This window comes from Giraffa tippelskirchi, chromosome 4, assembly GCF_054371585.1.
Source record: "Giraffa tippelskirchi isolate mGirTip1 chromosome 4, T2T-mGirTip1v1.2.pri, whole genome shotgun sequence".
Lineage (NCBI taxonomy): Eukaryota > Metazoa > Chordata > Mammalia > Artiodactyla > Giraffidae > Giraffa > Giraffa tippelskirchi.
This window is the reverse complement of record NC_137278.1, coordinates 146,234,163-146,253,638: the sequence shown is the minus strand read 5'-3', so window position 1 is coordinate 146,253,638 and position 19,476 is coordinate 146,234,163. Positions and strand designations below refer to the sequence as shown.

General features: G+C 39.1%; 1 protein-coding gene across 2 annotated transcripts in view; it reads left to right on the top strand.

Annotated features, from left to right (window-relative positions):
- The first annotated feature begins 262 nt into the window (after positions 1-262).
- Positions 263-19,476, top strand: part of LOC145545399 (uncharacterized) — a 234,556-nt gene continuing 215,342 nt past the window's right edge. For both annotated transcript variants that reach the window (XR_014082044.1, XM_081589874.1), the window contains exon 1: positions 263-448. The gene's annotated coding sequence lies outside the window, so the exon portion shown is untranslated. The remainder of the gene's footprint in view (positions 449-19,476) is intronic.

The following is a 19,476-nucleotide window of genomic DNA, read 5'->3' as shown; positions in this document are numbered from 1 at the left end:
TCTGGGGACTGACAACTCTAAAAGCTCATTACTCATTGGTTTGATGTTATCTCTAGCTCTCAAGTAACTGAGGCTGGAGTCCTGAACATTTGCCTTTGGGCTTTCTTGGTTGCCCAACATTCTGTTAATTCATCTGGAAGGGGATACAAGGATATGTCTTCAGTGACAGCAGTGTTTACTTTCTTGAGAATTAAAGAAAATTATTTTTATTAAAGCCTGAAATCCTACAGCCCCTTTTTGTGTTCTTGGTCTTTTCTTCCAGGAGATGGCGATAGAACACCATAAATATCAAATTACAATATGCAAGAGCTTTGCCCCTTGAGGTCTTCTATTGTCTAGGCTATGACCAACGTGGATTATTATTCAAGATTTGAGTCATGTGTGAGCTATTTCACTGCAACATTTAACTTCAATGCCATGGGTAAAGAAAGAACAGGAGTACTTTCAGGTTAGTCACTCACTTCTTTTTCTACATTTTTTCCTTTTTTGAGTTTGTGTTGAGTCGAGAAAGCAAATAGGATGGTCTCCAGTTGAGAGATTCTAGGTTTTACTAGCTCCGTTGTGGGTGGGGCTTTTGAACCTAGAATGATTGCTTTTGTAGTAAATCAGTATGGCAGCAGTGCTGTTTTCTAGCAATATGAAATACTACAGGCTCTACTGATTTCCCAGGTAGCACAATGGTAAGGAATTTGCCTGCCAATTCAGGAGACACAAGAGATGCGGGTTTGATCCCTAGGTCAGGAAGATTCCCTGGAGGAGAAAATGGCAGCCCACTTCAGTATTCTTGCCTGGAAAATTTCATGGACAGAGGAGCCTTGTGGGCTACAGTCCATGGGGTCTCAAAGAGTCGGACACAACTGAGCATGCACCACACATACACAGGCTCTATTAGAAACTAATTTTTAAAATACTCTGGTATTCTTCACTGTTTATGTTTAGCACCTTTTGAAGTATTCAAGTTGGCACTTGACAGTCCTTCCCATTTAAGGGCAAGTAAAAGAAACAAAAAGATGTCTGCCAAGGAACAATTTCAGATGATCTTGATTGGACAATGGAAATTTCATATTCTGCTTGTCCATCTACCAGTTGACTTTTGGTACCTTTATTAGAAGAGAGAAGATGTTATCCCCAAGAGCTGCCTGCAATGAACTACCTTTTGCAGTGATCTAATCTGAAAATATCCATTGTTTGATTACCTTGGAGAATTTGCTAAAATAAAATGTCCTTGATTTAGCAAAAACTATTTCAAACAAAACTGGAATAGGTATGCAAAAGGGAAGTCATTGGAGGGTTACATATCAGAAGCTAGAAGAAGTGAGAGAATGGCTATCTAGAGAAGGCCAGCCTGGCAACCAAGAATGGGAAATTTCTATAGCATGGCACTGAAGGGTTTTTTATTCACAAAAAATATAACTGTATGGTAGTACTCCACAGTTGAAAAGTGGAAAAGAGAAATGCTTAATTCTTTGCCAGTACTTTTGTAGATGTTCTTTCACTGAAAGTTTTACACTGAAGAAGTTGTTTTTTTTTTTTAAAGAAAAAATATTGTTTTTTTTTCAAAGTATATATAGGTAGAGTGGTAACCAAGATAGTAGAGTAGGAAGACCCAGAACTCACCTCCTTCATGGGCACACCAAAATTACAACCACTTACAGAGCAACTATCTATGAGAATAAGATAAAGACTAGCAGAAAAGATTTTCCACAACTAAAGACATAAAGAAGGAAACAACCAGACAGGTAGAAGGGTGGAGATGTGAGGCAGTCAGTTCTCCCTGGATTGAAAGAAAGTGAAAGTCATGTCCAACTCTTTGCGACCCCATGGACTGTATAGCCCATGGAATTCTCCAGGCCAGAATACTGGAGTGGATAGCCTTTCCCTTCTCCAGGGGAACTTCCCAACCCAGGGATCGAACCCAGGTCTCCTGCAGGAGAATTTGTTACCAGCTGAGCCACAAGGGAAGCCCAAGAATACTGGAGTGGGTAGCCTATCCTTCTCCAGTAGATCTTGCCAACCCAGGAATTGACCTGAGGTCTCCTGCATTGCAGGTGGATTCTTTACCAGCTGAGCTGTGAGGGAAGCCCTCTCCCTGGGTTGGAGAGCCATAAATGAGAGGAATATCATGATCATAGAGATTCGTCCCAAGGACCAAGGGTCTGAGCCCCATATTGGGCACCCCACCTGGGGGCCTTGCATTCAGGGAAATGACCCCCTACAAAATTGAGCTTTGAAAACCAGTAGGGTTCATTTTTGGGAGAGCTGAAGGGCTATAGGAAACAGAGACTCTGCTCTTAAAGGGTATGTGCAAAATCTCATATGCTCCGAGTCCCAGCACAGAGGCAGCAGTTTGAAAGAAGTCTGGGTCAAACCCACTTGCTGATCTTAAAGAGACTCCCAGAGATGCAGGAAGTAACTGGGGCACCTCTAGGGATGGAGACATTGGTATCAGCTATTTTGGAGAGCCTATTTTACCACTGTAACACTAGGACAGGCAGTGCCATTTTGGAATCGTCCCTCTCTGTACTGTAAGCACCAAGGATCTGGCCCCACCCAAGAGTGAGCTGGCACCAGCTCCGAGCCACACACCCCACCCCCCGCCCAAACTGCACCGACAGCTACTCCAGTACCTGGCTCCACCCATTTGTGTTTGACATCAGCCCCACACCCTTCCAGGCCACATAGAGAGCCACTTGGGAAGCCTACCCCACCCTCTATCAGGCCTGCAGTTACTGCATGAGTCATGACCTCTTAGCCAACTTGGCTGAGAGTCGGCCTTCCCTGGCAGTATACCCACAGTAGTCAGCCCTGTCAGAAGGATACATGCAGCTGACATAGGGGGCACCCCTAGAGCATATATCCCTGATGACTGAGGGAGCCTGCTGCTGGACCCCATAGGATGTCTCCTACATAAGCCCAAGAGCAGGAAACATATCTGATCTAACTAAACATATAGACGTAAACACAGAGAATTGGGCAACATAAAGAGACAGGAACATGTTCCAAATGAAGGAACATACTCCTTTTTTGAGGTTAACCTCAAAAAAAAAGAACTAGAGGAAGTAGAGATAATAAAGACTTCAAGGTAATGATCATAAAGATGCTCAGGAGAAAACTGGATGAACACAGTGAGAATTTTAATAAAGAATTAGAAAATAAAAAGGAACTAAACAGGGCTGAAGAATTCAATAACTGAAATGAAAACCACAATAGAATGGCTCAACAGCAGACTAGATGGAGTAGAAGAACAAATCAGTAACTAGGAAGACAGGACGGTGGAATTCACCCAAACAGAGCAGCAAAAAGAAAACAGAATTTTAGAAAGTTACGATAACTTAAGAGACCTATAGGACAACATCAAGCAAAATAATATTTGCATCAAACAGGTCCCAGAAAAACAAGAGGGGCTGAAAGCTTAGTTGAAGAAATAATAGCTGAAAAATTCCCTAACCTAGGGAAAGAAACATATACAGGTCCAGGAAGCAAAGAGAGTCCCAAACAGGATAAACTAAAAGAGGTTCATACCAAGAAACATTATAACTAAAATGGCAAAATTTAATATGCAGACAGAATCTTAAAAACAGAAGGGGAAAAGCAACTAATTATGGGAGCTCCCATAAGACTCTCTGCTGACTTCTCAGGTGAAACTTTGCAGACCAGAAGGGAATGGCATGATATATTCAAAGTGATGAAATTCTCTACTCAGCAAGGCTCTCAATCATATTTGAAGGAAAGATAAAGAGTTTTACAGACAAGCAAAAGCTAAAAGATTTCAGCATCACCAAACCAGCTTTATGGGAAGTGCTAAGAAAACTACCTAAACAGAGAAGGAACTAAAAATATGAAAATTATAAAAGGAAAAAATGTCACTGGTAAAGGCAAACATACACAGTAAAAGTAGTAGAAAATTACAGGCCAATATCATTGATGAACATAGACACAAAAATCCTCAACAAATTAGTAGCAAACAGAATTCAATAATACATTTAAAACATCATATACCATGATGAAGTGGGATTTATCCCAGAGCTACAAGGATGCATCAATATCTACCAATCAGTGTGATAAATCACATTAACAAATTGAAGAGTAAAAATTATGATCTCAAGAGATATAGAAAAAGCTTTTGTCAAAATTCAATATTCATTTATATTCAACATTCTCAACAAAGTGGGTATATAAGGAACATACTCTAGCATGTAAAGGCCATATGTGACAAGCCCACAGCCAAGATCATACTCAATGGTGAAAAGCTGAAAGCACTTCCTCTAGAATTAGAGATCAGTGATAAGACAAGGATGCCCCCTTTCACCACTTTTATTCACCACAGCATTATAAATCCTAGCCACAACAATCAGACAAGAAAAAAATAATAAAAGGGAAAACAAATTGGAAATGAATAAGTAAAACTCTCCCTGTTTGTAGTTGATATTATATATAAAGATGCTACCAAAAATATTAGAATAAATGAATTCAGTAATGTTCTAGGTTATAAACTTAATATACAGAAATTTGTTACACTTCCATATACTAACAACAAACTATCAGAAAGTGAAATTAAGAAAATAATCCTATTTACAATTACATCAAAAAGAATAAAATACCTAGAAATAAATCTAACCAAAGGGGTAAATAACTTGTACTCTGAAAACTAAGACACTGAAAAAGACATTGAAGATGACCAAACAGATGGAAAGATATACCTTGCTCAGCAATTGGAGAACTTAGTGTTGTTAAAAGGACCATACTACTCAGGACAACCTAAGATTCAATGTAACCCCTATCAAAATACCAGTGGCATTTTTCACAGAACTAGAAGAAATAATTCTAAACTTTGTATGGGAACACAAAAAGAGCCCTAATAGCCATATATATCTTGAGAAAGAAGAACAAAGCTGGAAGTATCACCCTCCCTGATTTCAAACTGTACTGCAAAGTTACAGCAATCAAAGCAGTATGATACTGTCACAAAAACAGACACGTATATCAATGGAACAACAGAACAGAGAGCCCAGGAAAACCCGCACTCATGTGGTCAATTAATCTATGACATAGGATGCAAGAAATGGTGCTGGGAAAACTGGACAGCCATATGCAAAACAATCAAACTGGACTACTTTCTCACACCTTATAAAAGATAAACTCAGATTGATCAAAAATTTGAATGTGAGATCTGAAACTTTGTAACTCCTAGAAGAAAACACAGGTAGTATACTACTTGACATCAGTCTAACAGTATTTTTGGATTTGTCTCCTCCAAATTTTGGATTTGTCTCTTTTGGAGGGAACCAAAAGCAAAAATAAACAAATGGGACCACATCAAACAACAAAGTTTTTGCACAGCAAAGGAAACTATCAATAAAATGAAAAGATATTCTACTGAGTGGGGGAAGATATTTGCAAACAATGTATCGAATAAGGGTTAATATTCAAAATAGACTAAGAACTCACATAACTCAACATCAAAACCTCCCAAAAACTTCATTAAAATTAAAATTTTTTCCCTTTATTTAAATATTTTTCCATTTCTATGTCATCTAAAAATTTTCCATTTCCATGGCAGTTTTCAGTGACACTCAGATGGCCAATAGACACACGAAAAGATGCTGAACACCACTAAAATCATCAGGGAAATAAAAACCCTGAACTACCACCTCATACCTGTTACACTGGTTATTATCCAGAAGCAAGAAATAAAAAGTGTTGGTGAAGATGTGGAGAATAGAGAACCTTATGCACTGTTGGTAGGATTGTAAATTGGTGCAGCCACTATGGAAAACCGAATGGAGTTTCCTTAATATAAAAATAGAACTGCCATATGATTCAGCAATTTCTCTCCTGGGTATTTACCCAAAGAATATGAAAACACTAATTTGAAAAGATTTATGCACAATATTCATTGCAGCATTTACAATAACTAAGATATTAAAGAAACCTAAGTGTTCACTGATAGACAAATGGCTAGAGAAGATATGGTATATATACAGTGGGATATTACTCAATTGTAAAGAAAGAAAGGAACTCTTGCTATTTGTGATAACACAAATTTGATCTAGAGGGTATTATGCCAAGTGAAATGAGTCAGAGAAAGACAAATACTTCATTATCTTACTTGCAGAATCTAAAAAACAAAGTGAACAAAATAGAATGAAAACAGACTCATAGATACAGAGAAACAAAAGGGTGGTACCCAGAAGGGAGTTGGTGTGGAAGTGGGAATAGATGAAGAGGAAGAGGATTAAGAGTTACAAACCTCCAATTACATAAAATGTCATAGGGATGTAACATGCAGCATAAGGAACATGGTCAATAATATTGTAATAAGGTCATATGGGGACAGATGTAGTTTTATGGTGATCATTTCATAATATATGCAAGTATCAAATCCCTATGTAGTACACCTGATACTAACATAATTTTGTACATCAACTATATTTCAATGAAAAAGTACATATAGGTCATCAACAATGCTTATTTAACTCATTCAAATACAAACAGTTTTTAGTTCCTACTAGATTATGGGTCCTGTGTAGGAATGCGGAACCTAATCCAATATTCTTGCCTGGGAGATCCATGGGTAGAGGAGCCTGGAGGGCTGCAGTCCATGGTGTCACAAAGAGTCAGACATGACTTAGCAACTGAACAAAAGCAACAACATGCAAATATAAAGGAGACAGCACAGGTATAGAGGATGTTTGGAGGACAGAAGTCTGCTGTTACTTTCTTGGTAATAGAAGAGACTGAGACAAAAATAAATGTCTTTTGAGGGGACTTCCTTGGTGGTCCAGCGGCTAAGATTCTGCACTCCCAATGCAAGGGGCCCTGCTTCCATCTCTGGGGAGATCCCACATGCCACAACTAAGAGTTCATATGCCACAAATAAAAACCCTGCATGCTGCAACTAAGACCTGGTGCAGCCAATTAAATAATTGAATAGGTAAATATTAAAAAAGAAAAAATATCCTTTGAGGGGTACATACTTGGTACAAGAGGGAGCATGTAGTGGGAATAATATATTAAAATGTAAATGAATTATTTTTCATTCCTCTTTCCCTTAACTCAAGATCATTTTTTCCTGCAGCCTTTCTGTCAGTGTGACTCCCAGGAGAGTGATGGGTATAAATAACACTTTGAGGGAGAAAGAAAGAATCTGTGACAAGCCCCTGTCAAATAGGACCAAGAAGTAAAAGAAAATTCTTCTGATTTGAAGAGGAGGTGGAGAGATGGGAGGGAGGCAGAGCAGGAGTGGGGAGAATGAGATGCCAATGTCCTTGCTTCATTCTGCTTTCTTAGGGGTGAACCACGATAAGGTTTGAGCTATAGAAACATTTGTGTAAGCCTGAAGGAACATGGTGAAATGAGTGGCCAAGTTCCACGGGCATAGTCTAGGGAAGGCTGCAGGTGTCTAGAAATCCTGTAGTTAAACTGGCACTATTTGCAACCATTTTGGAAAACAATGTGGAGATTCCTTAAAAAGCTAGAAATTGAGTTGCCATATGATTCAGCAATCCCACGCCTGGGCATATATCAGAGAAAACCGTAATTTGAAAGACACACGCAGCCCAATGTTCATAGCAGCACTATTTACAATAGGAAGAACATGGAAGCAACCTAAATGTCCATTGACAGAGGAATGAATACAGATGTTGTGTGTGGGAACACAATGGAATACTACTTAACTATAAAAAAAAGAATAAAATAATACCATTTGCAACAATATGGATAGACCTAGAAATTAGCATACTAAGTGAAGTAAACCAGACACAGAAATACAAATACAAATATCAGAGAGGTGCTGGAAGAATTTTAAAAAGTAGGGGAAGGCACGATAACCCTGAGATTAACCACTTATATGTGGAATCACTTATATGATATCACCTATATGTGGAATCTAAAAACTGACAAAAGAACTTATTTATAAAACAGAAATAGGCTCACAGATATAAAAAACAAACTTATGGTTACCAAAAGGGAAAGTGGTGGGGGAGGGATAAATTAGGGGCTTGGGATTAATAGACATACACTACTATATACAAAATAATCAACAAGGTCCTATTGTATAGTGCAGGGAACTATATTCCATATGTTGAATAAGCCATAATAGAAAAGAGTCTGAAAAAGAAAAAAATATATATATATAATATATATGTAACTGAGTCACTTTGCTGTATTCCAGAAATTAATACGTTGTAAATCAACTATATGTCACTTAAAAAAATAAAAAACAATTGGTACCATATCCAAAATAGAGAAAGAGTAATACAGTGGAATAGTGTGATGGGATTGAGAAAGAGGGAGAGAGTCCTGAGGCCACGGGGAACCACAGCTTGCAGGAGATCTCAGAGCCCTTGTGTACCCTGATGATGGGATTTGGATCTGCTCAGAGGCCAGGGAATCAGAGGCAGAGGCTTGGCAGCAGAAGAAATAAGTGCAGAATCTGAGGACCTGTCAACTGGAGGCAAATGGCTGGAATCACAGACTGTAGTAGCAGATGTCACCTCAATGCCCCTTAAGGCCAGAAGGGATGTAAAGGACCTCAGAGGACATTGTGGATGATCAAATAAGACCATCCATCCTTCAAACCCCAGCAAAAACCTGGAGAGCATGCAAATAAACATTATTGAGATATATTTGCTTTGGTCAAATTCAAGTCAAGAACCCAGAACCTGTGACAGGTAGTAGGGGTTATTCATTAAGGACACTAGTTAGAGAGGTGTTGGAGGAGTTTAAAAAGTGGAAGGGAAGGTGATGTAACCCTAAGATTAACCACCAAGGAAAGAAGCCACACCCTCTCTTAGGGTTTCACAAGATGTTCAATTCAACTACTCAGTGTTTCTTAAAGCCCTGGTGGGCAAGCGACAAGGAAGACAATGGAGGTATTGGAGGAATAAATGAGTTCTTTTCAAAAAAGGGAGAGCATGTGCAAGGTTGACCTAATTGTTAAGTCAAGGGTAGTCAGTAGCAGCCAGTGAAAATGCTGAGAACCGGGGCCAAGTGGGTGTGGCCTTGGAGCTTGGCCCCAGCTTGCTTAGTCTGGGGTGGCCCAGGGCCTGAGGTGTTGCCCCACCCCAGGAAACTGAGGACTTGGGCTTATCACCCTTATCTCAAATGCATAGGAGAACCAGTTGTGTTTGTTCATATTCATGGGGGATCAAGCTCTCTGGGAGGCCCTTCTTGTTTTAAACCACCTAGGGGGTCTGGCACCAGCATTTCTGGAGGTGCTGTTGATCTTGGCAATTCTTAGTCCTCCAACACACATTTTCCCAGAGGGCATCCATGAGGCCCTAATTGAGGTAGGGAGTGAAGAGGCTTTAAGGAAAAATTCTCACTGTACTTCTGAGGAGTGAGGGTTTATTTTCTGGGAGTGATATTTCAAGAAGAAATGCTGGAGTCCAAGAAATGGCTCTCGTTGCCCCTGATATCTCTCCTAACTCCATCTAAAGGGAAGACAAGTCTAAGCAAAGGTCTTCTAGTACTTTCTGGGAAAACTTTTCCATCATTTTATTTTCTGCTTTGAGCTATGAGAAGTATAAGGGGAAAAAAAATCTTTAGAAATAAGAGAAACAAAAGGAAGCAATAGTTTTATAAATGGTAATAGATTTTCCTACAGCGTTGATGTGAGGATACTATCTCTTACACTCTAAAAGCCAAGGTCACAGACTTTATTTTAGGGAAAATTGTAAGTGATTAATTATTCAAAAGTCACTCATTTTAATGAATTTTCTAGGCCTTCAAATTTCCTCTTTTCTTGATTTACTCTTTAAGATCTTTCCTCTTTAAAATCTCCACCAGTTTTGGAGCCATAATTATGCATTTTAAAGAGTGTATTATGTTCTAGTATCTGTAAAACTGCTGACTTTCTTACTTATTAACATTTTTGATAAAATAATTGAGATAAGACAGGTTGAAGAAGATTGCCAAAAGTGAAATTCGAGCATTATCTCTGGATTTCATCATTCTGGGTCTATTCTCCATCATCTATAAGCATCTATGATCATAATGAAAATAATTCCTAGTTTCTGGAAGTTAAATTACTTTTGCAACTGGTAATTCAGTCATTTCTCACCTAAAAAATATTCTTTTATTACAAATTCCTGGGACTTCCCTGGTGGTCCAGTGTTTAGGACTCCATGCTTCCACTGCAGGGGGTGTGGGTTCCATCCTTGGTCAGGGAAATAAGCTCCCACGCGCTGCGTGGCAAGGCCAAAGGCGCTGCGTGGCATGGCCAAAGTAAAAACAAACAAACAAAAAATCCTCAAATTCCTACCCTAGGACCAAAAAAGCTATTGAAGTTATTCAAATTTTCTGTGAGATGAAACTTTGATTTTGGTACTTCTGACTGACATTTCTAAGTCAAGGTGATGATACTGAGCGAGTAAAAAGCATAGCCAAGGGGTATCCAGAAGAAATGGTTCCAAAGTATAAGAGTCTTTTCCCTACAAAGGAAGCCCCACTGAGTAACTACATAGTCCATTGTGCCAACAGGGACTCCCTAAGCAGGTTAAATGCCATAATTTAAGGAGTGTGGGTCCCAAGTCTGTCCTGGACTCTAAATGCCTCGCCCACACAAAAGAATTTTTTCTGTTTATTTGTTGCCTAAAATCATGCTGATTTGTTTTTCTTTTGAATTAATGCCCTAGGCTTTTTTGGGGGGGGAGCTCCTTGCAGCTTGTGGGATCTCAGTTCTCCAAACAGGGATTGAATCCAGGCCCCCAGCAGTGGAAGCAGAGTCTTAACCACTGGACCACCAGAGTTTTAAAAAACCTTGGGTTTTAAAAGAGAAAAATGCAACTGTCTCTGGGCAGATTAAATGGTGAGTGCCAAATAAGAACTGATTTCCAGTGACCCGAAGGCTTCTTGGAGATTATAATGCACACCAATGAAGGGCAGTGTTTCTGGAACCTCTGTAGAGTTGGGGAAACGGTGCCAAGATACATCCAAGCAGCATGGGATAGCAAGGAAGGCATTGGGCTTATTAGAAATTTCCCCCCAGAACTCAGCCTGTCACTGATTCAACTTCTATTTCCATAAAGGATATTCTTCATTTGCAGAATCAGTAAAAATTTCTTTGGGAGTCCCATTTTCAATAAATTGAATGAATGTTTATTAAACCACCACTATGGGCTAGATATTGAGTTAGGTGATACTGGCATTTAATGAGCACCTATTATATGACATGAGTTTTGCCTACATTATTTCACTTGATCTCCTCATCAACCCATTGTGCAGGTGATGAATCTAAACCCAGGGAAGGCTAGCTGCTAGGGAGGGAATGGCAGAGCTGGAATTCAAATCCATGAGCCTTGAACTTCTAGATACCACGTTTCTGAGTTTTTATTTGGTCTGGATGCTAGAAGAGAGCTAATATTGTGGCTTAAAAAAGTTGGCTTAAAGTTCAACATTCAGAAAATTAAGATCATGGCATCTGGTCCCACCACTTCATGGCAAATAGATAAGGAAACAGTGAAAACAGTGACAGACTTTATATTTTTGGGCTCCAAAATCACTGCAGATGGTGACTGTAACCATGAAATTAAAAGACGCTTACTCCTTGGAAAAAAAGTTATAACCAACCTAGACAGCATATTAAAAAGCACAGACATTACTTTACCAACAAAGGTCCATCTAGTCAAGGCTATGGTTTTTCCAGTAGTCATGTATGAATGTGAGAGTTGTAATATAAAGAAAGCAGAGCGCTAAAGCATTGATGCTTTTGAACTGTGGTGTTGAAAAAGACTCTTGAGAGTCCCTTGGACTGCAAGGAGATCCAACCAGTTCATCCTAAAGGAAATCAGTCCTGAATATTCATTGGAAGGACGGATGCTGAGGCGGAAATTCCAAAACTTGGGCCACCTGATGCGAAGAACTGACTCATTGGAAAAGACCTTGATGCTGGGAAAGATTGAAGGCAGGAGGAGAAGGGGAACAACGGAGGATGAGATGGTTGGATGGCATCACCAACTCGATGGACATGAGTTTGAGTAAACTCCGGGAGTTGGTGATGGACAGGGAGGCCTGGCGTACTGCAGTACTGCAGTCCATGGGGTAGCAGAGAGTTGGATACGACTGAGTGACTGAACTGAACTGAAATATTGTGGCATAATGGAATCATCTTTTTTGTTTTTTTTGGTCATAGCACACATATATGTCTATTTTTTATTAAATATACTATCAAATGGTTTTCCATAGTGCTTATTCCAATTTTCACTCCCACCAGTAGTGTACAAGAATTCCAGTTGCTCCATGTCCTTGCATATATATGGTATTGTCAGTATTTTCTTTTTAATTGAGATATAATGGACATTTCTCATTTGTTTCAGGTGTACCACATGATGATTCAATATATGTATATATTATGAAATGATCATAACAATAAATCTAGCTAACATCCATCATAACACATAATTACAAATTACTTTTTTCAGGGATCATTGGACTATAGAATGTATGGGGTTTTTAAAAAACATTGAATAATCACATGATGGGGAAATACGATGCCAGGGCTCACCTGAGTAAAATTATCTAGCATCTCCCTAGAGTAAAATTATCTTCTGTAATAAGGTCAAGTGAATTGTTTAGATGCAAATAACATGGACATGAGGTATGAGAGATTGCAGAACTCATAGCTGATATATATACATGCTACTATTTAAAAATGCTGAGAGACATTTTGTTAAAATATTGAATAATATATTTTTACAAGCAAATATACTTAATGAAGCTATAATTCCATTAAGTAGAGTCTGAAGAACCCATATTTCAGAACAAGCCTGACAAAAGACTAATACTTTTATGTAATTGAAGTCATTTTTTTACTTTTTCCATGATAACTTCAGCGTGTCAGTACACAATAGGAATAACTTGATTCCCTGCTAATTGGAATGTGTAATTCTGAAAGAGGCATATATCATCTTAATTAGAAATACGGTTTATGATGTTGTGATAATGGCTTTTGGTTTAGTAATGTGGAGCAAGTTAATGTAGAGTGGAGAGCAGAAAGCTGACCCTGGCTTGCTCCTGGCTCTGGTCTGTTAGCCCACATGGTTAATTCAGCTTCCAAGAATAAGGCAGCTCTGCTTTCAGGCGGAGAAGAGTGTGGGCTGGCAGAAAGCAAGATCATGAAGGAGGGAAGTAGTGTCATGTTACTGAGTCCTTCTCCTTTTCCTTGTCTTTCTTTCTTTTTTTTAAAATTGAAGTATATGCTTCACTGACTACGCTAAAGCCTTTGACTGTGTCGATCACAATAAACTGTGGAAAACTCTGAAAGAGATGGGAATACCAGACCACCTTACCTGCCTCTTGTGAAACCTGTATGCAAGTCAAGAAACAAGAGTCAGAACCAGACATGGAACAATGGACTGGCTCAAAACTGGGAAAGGAGTTTGTCAAGGCTGTATGTTGTCACTCTGCTTATTTAATTTATTTGCAGAGTACATCATGCGAAATGCTGGGCTGGATGAAACATAAGCTGGAATCAAGATTGCCAGGCGAAACATCAATAACCTCAGATATGCAGATAATACCATCCTAAAGGCAGAAAGCAAAGAGGAACTAAAGAGCCTCTTGATGAAGGTGAAAGAGGAGAGTGAAAAAGCTGGCTTAAAAGTCAACATTCAAAAAACTAAGATCATGGCATCCAGTCCCACCACTTTATGGCAAATAGATGGGGAAAAATAGAAACAATGACAGGTTTTATTTTCTTGGGCTCCAAAATCACTGAGGACAGTGACTGCAGCCATGAAGTTAAAAGACGCTTGCTCCTTGTAAAAAAGCTATGACAAACCTAGACAATGTATTAAAAAGCAAAGACATCACTTTGCTAACAAAGGTCCATATAGTCAAAGCCTGGTGTACCTTAAAGAAGGCTGAGTGCAAAAGAATTGATACTTTCAAATTGCGGTGCCGGAGAAGACTCTTCGAAGTCCCTTGGATAGCAAGGAGATCAAACCAGTCAATCCTAAAGGGAATTAACCCTGAATATTCATTGGACAGACCGAAGCTGAAGCTCCAATATTTTGGTCACCTGATGCCAAGAGCCAACTCATTGGAAAACACCCTGATGCTGGGAAAGATTGAGAGCAAAAGAAGGGGGCGACAGAGGATGAGATGTTGGATGACATCACTAACTCAATGGACATGAGTTAGAGCAAACTCTGGGAGATAGTGAAGGACAGGGAAGCCTGGCGTGCTGCAGTCTGTGGGGTTGCAAAGAGTTAGATATGAGTTAGTGACTGAACTACGAACAACAAACACCTGATTTACAATGTTGTGTTAATGTCTGCTGTATAGCAGTGTGACTCAGTTAAACACGTATTCCTATTCTTTTTTTTATATTCTTTTCCATTATACTTTGTCCCAGGAGACTGCATATGGTTTCCTGTGCTATATATAGTAGGACCTTGTTGTCTATCCATTCTAAATGTAATAATTTGCATCTACCAACCCCAAACTCCCAGTCCATCCATCTTCCGCCCAGCCACACTTGGTAACTACAAATCTGTTCTTTATGTTTGTGAGTCTGTTTCTGTTTTGTAGATAGGTTCGTTGTGCCATATTGTAGATTCCACGTATAAGTGATATCATATGGTATTTGTCTTCCCCTTTCTGACTTACTTTGAAAAATGGGCAGAGGACCTTAATAGATATTTCTCCAAACAAGACATTCAAATGGTCAGTAGGCACGTGAAAAGATGCTCAACATCACTAATAGAGAAACGCAAATCAAAATTACTTCACATTGGTCAGAATGGCCATCATTAAAAAGTCTACAAATAACAAATGCTGGAGAGAGTGTGGAGAAAAGGGGACCCTCTTACACTATTGATGGGAATGTAAGTTGGTGCAGCCACTGTGGAAAACAGTATGGAGGTTCCTCAAAAAACTAAAAATAGAATTGCCATATGATCCAGCAATCTCACTCCTGAGCATATTCCTGGACAAAACTATAATTCAAAAATGATACAGAGTAGCCCTGTGTTCATAGCAGCGCTATTCGCAATAACCAAGACATGGAAACAATTTTTCCTGTTCTGAGCTGTGCCCCTGCCTCTTGGTGTTCCCTCACAAGGGGCCAGGGCCCTCAAGGAATCCATGAGTTTACCAGTCACTGTTATTCAAGGTACCCCAGGACCAAAAGTACCTACTGCTGTCTCTCGTCTTTCACTGCACTCAAACTCTCTCTCACTGACATATGTGGCTTCCACACAGTTAGGAGGAAAAGACTAGACTACATATAAAACTCAGATAGAAGGGTGAAGGGTTTGTTGACTGGCCTCACTCACCCAGCCTGGGGGAGCTGCATGGGCAGAGATCCAGCTCTGCTTTCTCCAGGGTGCCCAGCCCTTTTCTTTGCTAAGAGGTGCAATTGCTCCTACTGTATCCCTGCAGAGACTGTCAGCCCAGAGAGGGCCTGTGTAATTCATCCACCCAGAGGGAGTCTCCCTTTTTGTTCTTTACAAAAGGCACCATGCAGCTGGCTGTGGCTCTGCCTAAAGTAATTATTATTGCAGTGACGTAGACCTTCAAATGGAGAAGGCAATGGCACCCCACTCCAGTACTCTTGCCTGGAAAATCCCATGGATGGAGGAGCCTGGTAGGCTCCTGCAGCCTGGTAGGCTGCAGTCCATGGGGTCGCTAAGAGTGGGACATGACTGAGTGACTTCACTTTCATGCATTGGAGAAGGAAATGGCAACCCACTCCAGTGTTCTTGCCTGGAGAATCCCAGGGACGGGGGAGCCTGGTGGGCTGCCGTCTATGGGGTTGCACAGAGTCAGACACGACTGAAGCGACTTAGCAGCAGCAGCAGCAGACCTCCAAAAATTTCATTTCAAAGTACCCCTATATATATTATCTCATTTGAAAATTACAATGATTCAGTGACTTAAAATGGATCCAGAAACCATTTATCTCTATGGTGTAGATGAAGAAGGTGAGATTGAAATTGCATGAATTTTTGAAGGTATCAGACCTTGATCTTGAATTCTGTGCTTGTAACTTTATATTCATTGTTTTTTCTTTTGTTGGAATTGTGAAAGACTAATGATATTTTTTAAACCTTCTATTATGAAACTGTGTATACATCTATGAAAATACAGAGATGAGAATAATTAACTCTCATATAGCTATTATCCAGATTCAACAATAACTAGATTTGGCTGCATCTATAAGTAAATTTCGAGCATCATGACTTTTTACCTGTGTATTTCAATTTCCATAGCTTAAAAAAATAGAAATATTCTTGTATAGCCATAATGTCATTATCACACCTAACAAAATTAATAGCAATTTCTTGGTACTATTTAATAACCAATTCATATTCAGATTACCGCATTTGCCTAAAACAAATTCTTCTACAGGTGTATGTTCAAATCAGGATCCAAATAAGCTTTTATTCCACCTCTAATCACTTCTCTTTCTTCATTTTTAACTTCTTTATTGCTGCCTTCTTTCTCGTTTAAAACCTACTGCAATATTAACCACTTTAAAACACACATTCACACACACACATACACACACACACACATACACAAATGCATATGTTTAGCTATTGTCCTATGTCTGTTTTTGCCTTATCAACCAAGCTCTACAAAACAATAGCCTGCAATTGCTTATTTATTTATTCATGCAACAACACTGATTAACTGTTATGTGCCAAGTCTGTGGGAGAGTTTGAGAAAACAGAACCAAAAGTCAGTTTCCATAAGCCTCACAAGTTTTCTGTTGTCCTTTTGCAATTTCTACCCCCTATCCCTCCAGGTCCCACACCCATCCTTAGGCAATTAGCAGTCTGTTTTCTGTCACTACAGATAAGCCTGCATTTTAAAATTGCATATAAATGGAATCATATAGTATATGTTCTTTTGTGTCTGGCTTCTCTTACTCATATCATCATCCTGAGACTTACCCATGTTGTGCTGAATATATTCTAATATATACACCACAATGTGTTTATCTGTTCTTCCTTTAGTAGACATTTGAGTTGTTTCCAGTTTTCAGCAATTACAAATAAAACCACTATGAACACTTGTGGACAAGTGTTTGTACGGACATATGCTTTCCTTTCTCTTGGACAAATACTTAGGAGTGGAATGCTGAGAAGTGTGCTGTGCTTAGTCACAGCACAGGCTCCGCCGGCTCCTGTGACCCTGGGGATTCTCCAGGCAAGAATACCGGAGCGGGTTGCCATGCACTCCTCCAGGGAATCTTCCCAACCCAGGGATCAAACCCATGTCTCCCGCATTGCAGGTAGATTCTTTACCATCTGAGCCACCAGGGAAGCCCAGTGGTATATGTTTATTTAAAAATTGTGAGGCTGTTTTCCCAGGTGGTGCTAGTGGTAAAGAACCCATCTGCCAATGCAGGAGATGTAAAAGACCTGGGTTCGATCCCTGGGTTGGGAAGATCCCCTGGAGGAGGAAATGGAAACCCACTCTAGTATTCTTGTCTGGAAAATCCCATGGATGGAGGAGCCTGGTGGTCTACTGTCTGTGGGGTTGCAAAGAGTTGGACATGACTGAAGTGACTTAGCATAGAAACAGCACCTAGTAGAATGCCTGGCATCATGATCGTTATTATTAGATATGTTCTTTGAGGAAAAGAAAATTTTGTTTGAAGATGATATTCACTTTTCCTCAGCATTGCCAAGGATACTGGGAACTGAAAATAGTACAAAGTCCAAATTCGTGAGATTTTCAAACATTATACTATTCATTTCTTGTATGCTGCATTTGCCATTGGAGAATTAGAGATAGCATCAAACATGGCCCTGGTCTTTGAAAAAACTGATAAGATACACATTTGGGGAAACAGCAGAGATAGTCTTGAGGTAGCACTGCAAGGTTAGGCAAGTTTTATTCATTCAGAAAATATTTTTTCAAGAAGCAGATATATACTAGATGCTGTGCTGTGTGCTGGAGATAAGCAGGGATTAAGGTTAAAAGGGGGGGATGGGGGAGGGGATTGAGAACAGACATTAAAACAAATAGGTGTAAAGGTCTTACTGCCTGTGGTCTTCCAACCACTTCTATATGTCCCACCACTCAATGCTGACTTTTTGTGGTAATTTATCTCTAAATGAAATGTTACTCCTAACTGTATTCTAAAAAGTATGTATTTTAGATAATTCTAACTTTGGTGAATCAAGTACTGTTACATGTAATCTCTTTGATTCACTAAAATTCTTCATCTTTTAGTGTTTTTTTTTTTCTTGTGAAGGATACCATTTGGGTTTAGGCTTGTGATATTGAACAAGAGGAAAAGCAGTTGGAGATAGAATATAAGATGCCACTTGCTTCCCTGACTGGTTTGATAGCAGCAGTGGCAGAATATTCATTTTGGTCACTGTATTAGGCCATGCTAGCCATTAAAACAAACATGCTCTCAAACGCACAGGCTCTTTATTTAGAGCTTCCATTTCCTTCTCACATATAACCATGTGTATGATAATAACAATGAAATCTGGTATATTTGTCTTAGGATTCCTGTACAGAAATTATGTGTACTGACATACTTTACAAGCCAGAATGCTAAACTAGTGTTAGTATCAGTAGCAGACTCAGAGGTAGCAGCAGTAGTAATAGTTACTGTGATCTTGTCAAAATGGCAATAAATCATCTTTTAGTTTCTGAACTTAGGGAAGTTATCAGAATGCAAAGTTGAAAAAGAAATCTGATGGTCTTATTCCTATTCTCAATACAGCAGTGGTTTACTTCTTTAAGGAGTCTGTGATGGGTGAGAATTAATGGCTTGGTCCAGAGAAAGCCTGGGGTAATGAGAAAACTCTTCTCTATTCATTGACCTCACTTTGTTTATAGTAGAAGATGCCCTTGGGAACACTACACTGGATGCTGGACATTTATCATCTTCCTTTGTGTTTATTACTAGGTATTACTTATGCTATATCTGTTTATTTTTCTTCAGTGGCCTCTGAATAAATTTGTATTTTTATAATGTGTGGCACTTAATAGTTTTAACTGTAACCAATTTGTAAAAGTTTGTTGAATGTTTAAGTTTGCAAAAGAACACTGCAAAAAGTGGCTATCAAATGTGAGCACCAGGGGGTGGGTCTATTTAATATGCAATCTAATTAAAATTTCAGATTGGAGGACCAACCATTATAGACTCTGATTCAGTAGGTCTGGGATAGGGTTATTAATCAGGTATATTTATTAAATTTTTCTGCTTGATTAGCTTTTTAATTATATATTCTTGGATTCATTTTTAGGGCTACTCTAGGGATTTTAGTGTGCATTTCTGACCAATTATAAAATGACTTCCATAAATTTTACCCAAACAGTGAAAGTATTTTCAATAGTTTAACTTCACATACTACTTGTTGCACTTTGTAAGTTCCACAAGATGTTATGAATGTTTTAAAGCAATAAATATGATTTTATATTTACTTTTTATTGCTCTCCACTTTTTAGCTCCCATCTGGGGTTGTTTCTCTATACGCTAAACAACTTCCTTTAGAAGATCTT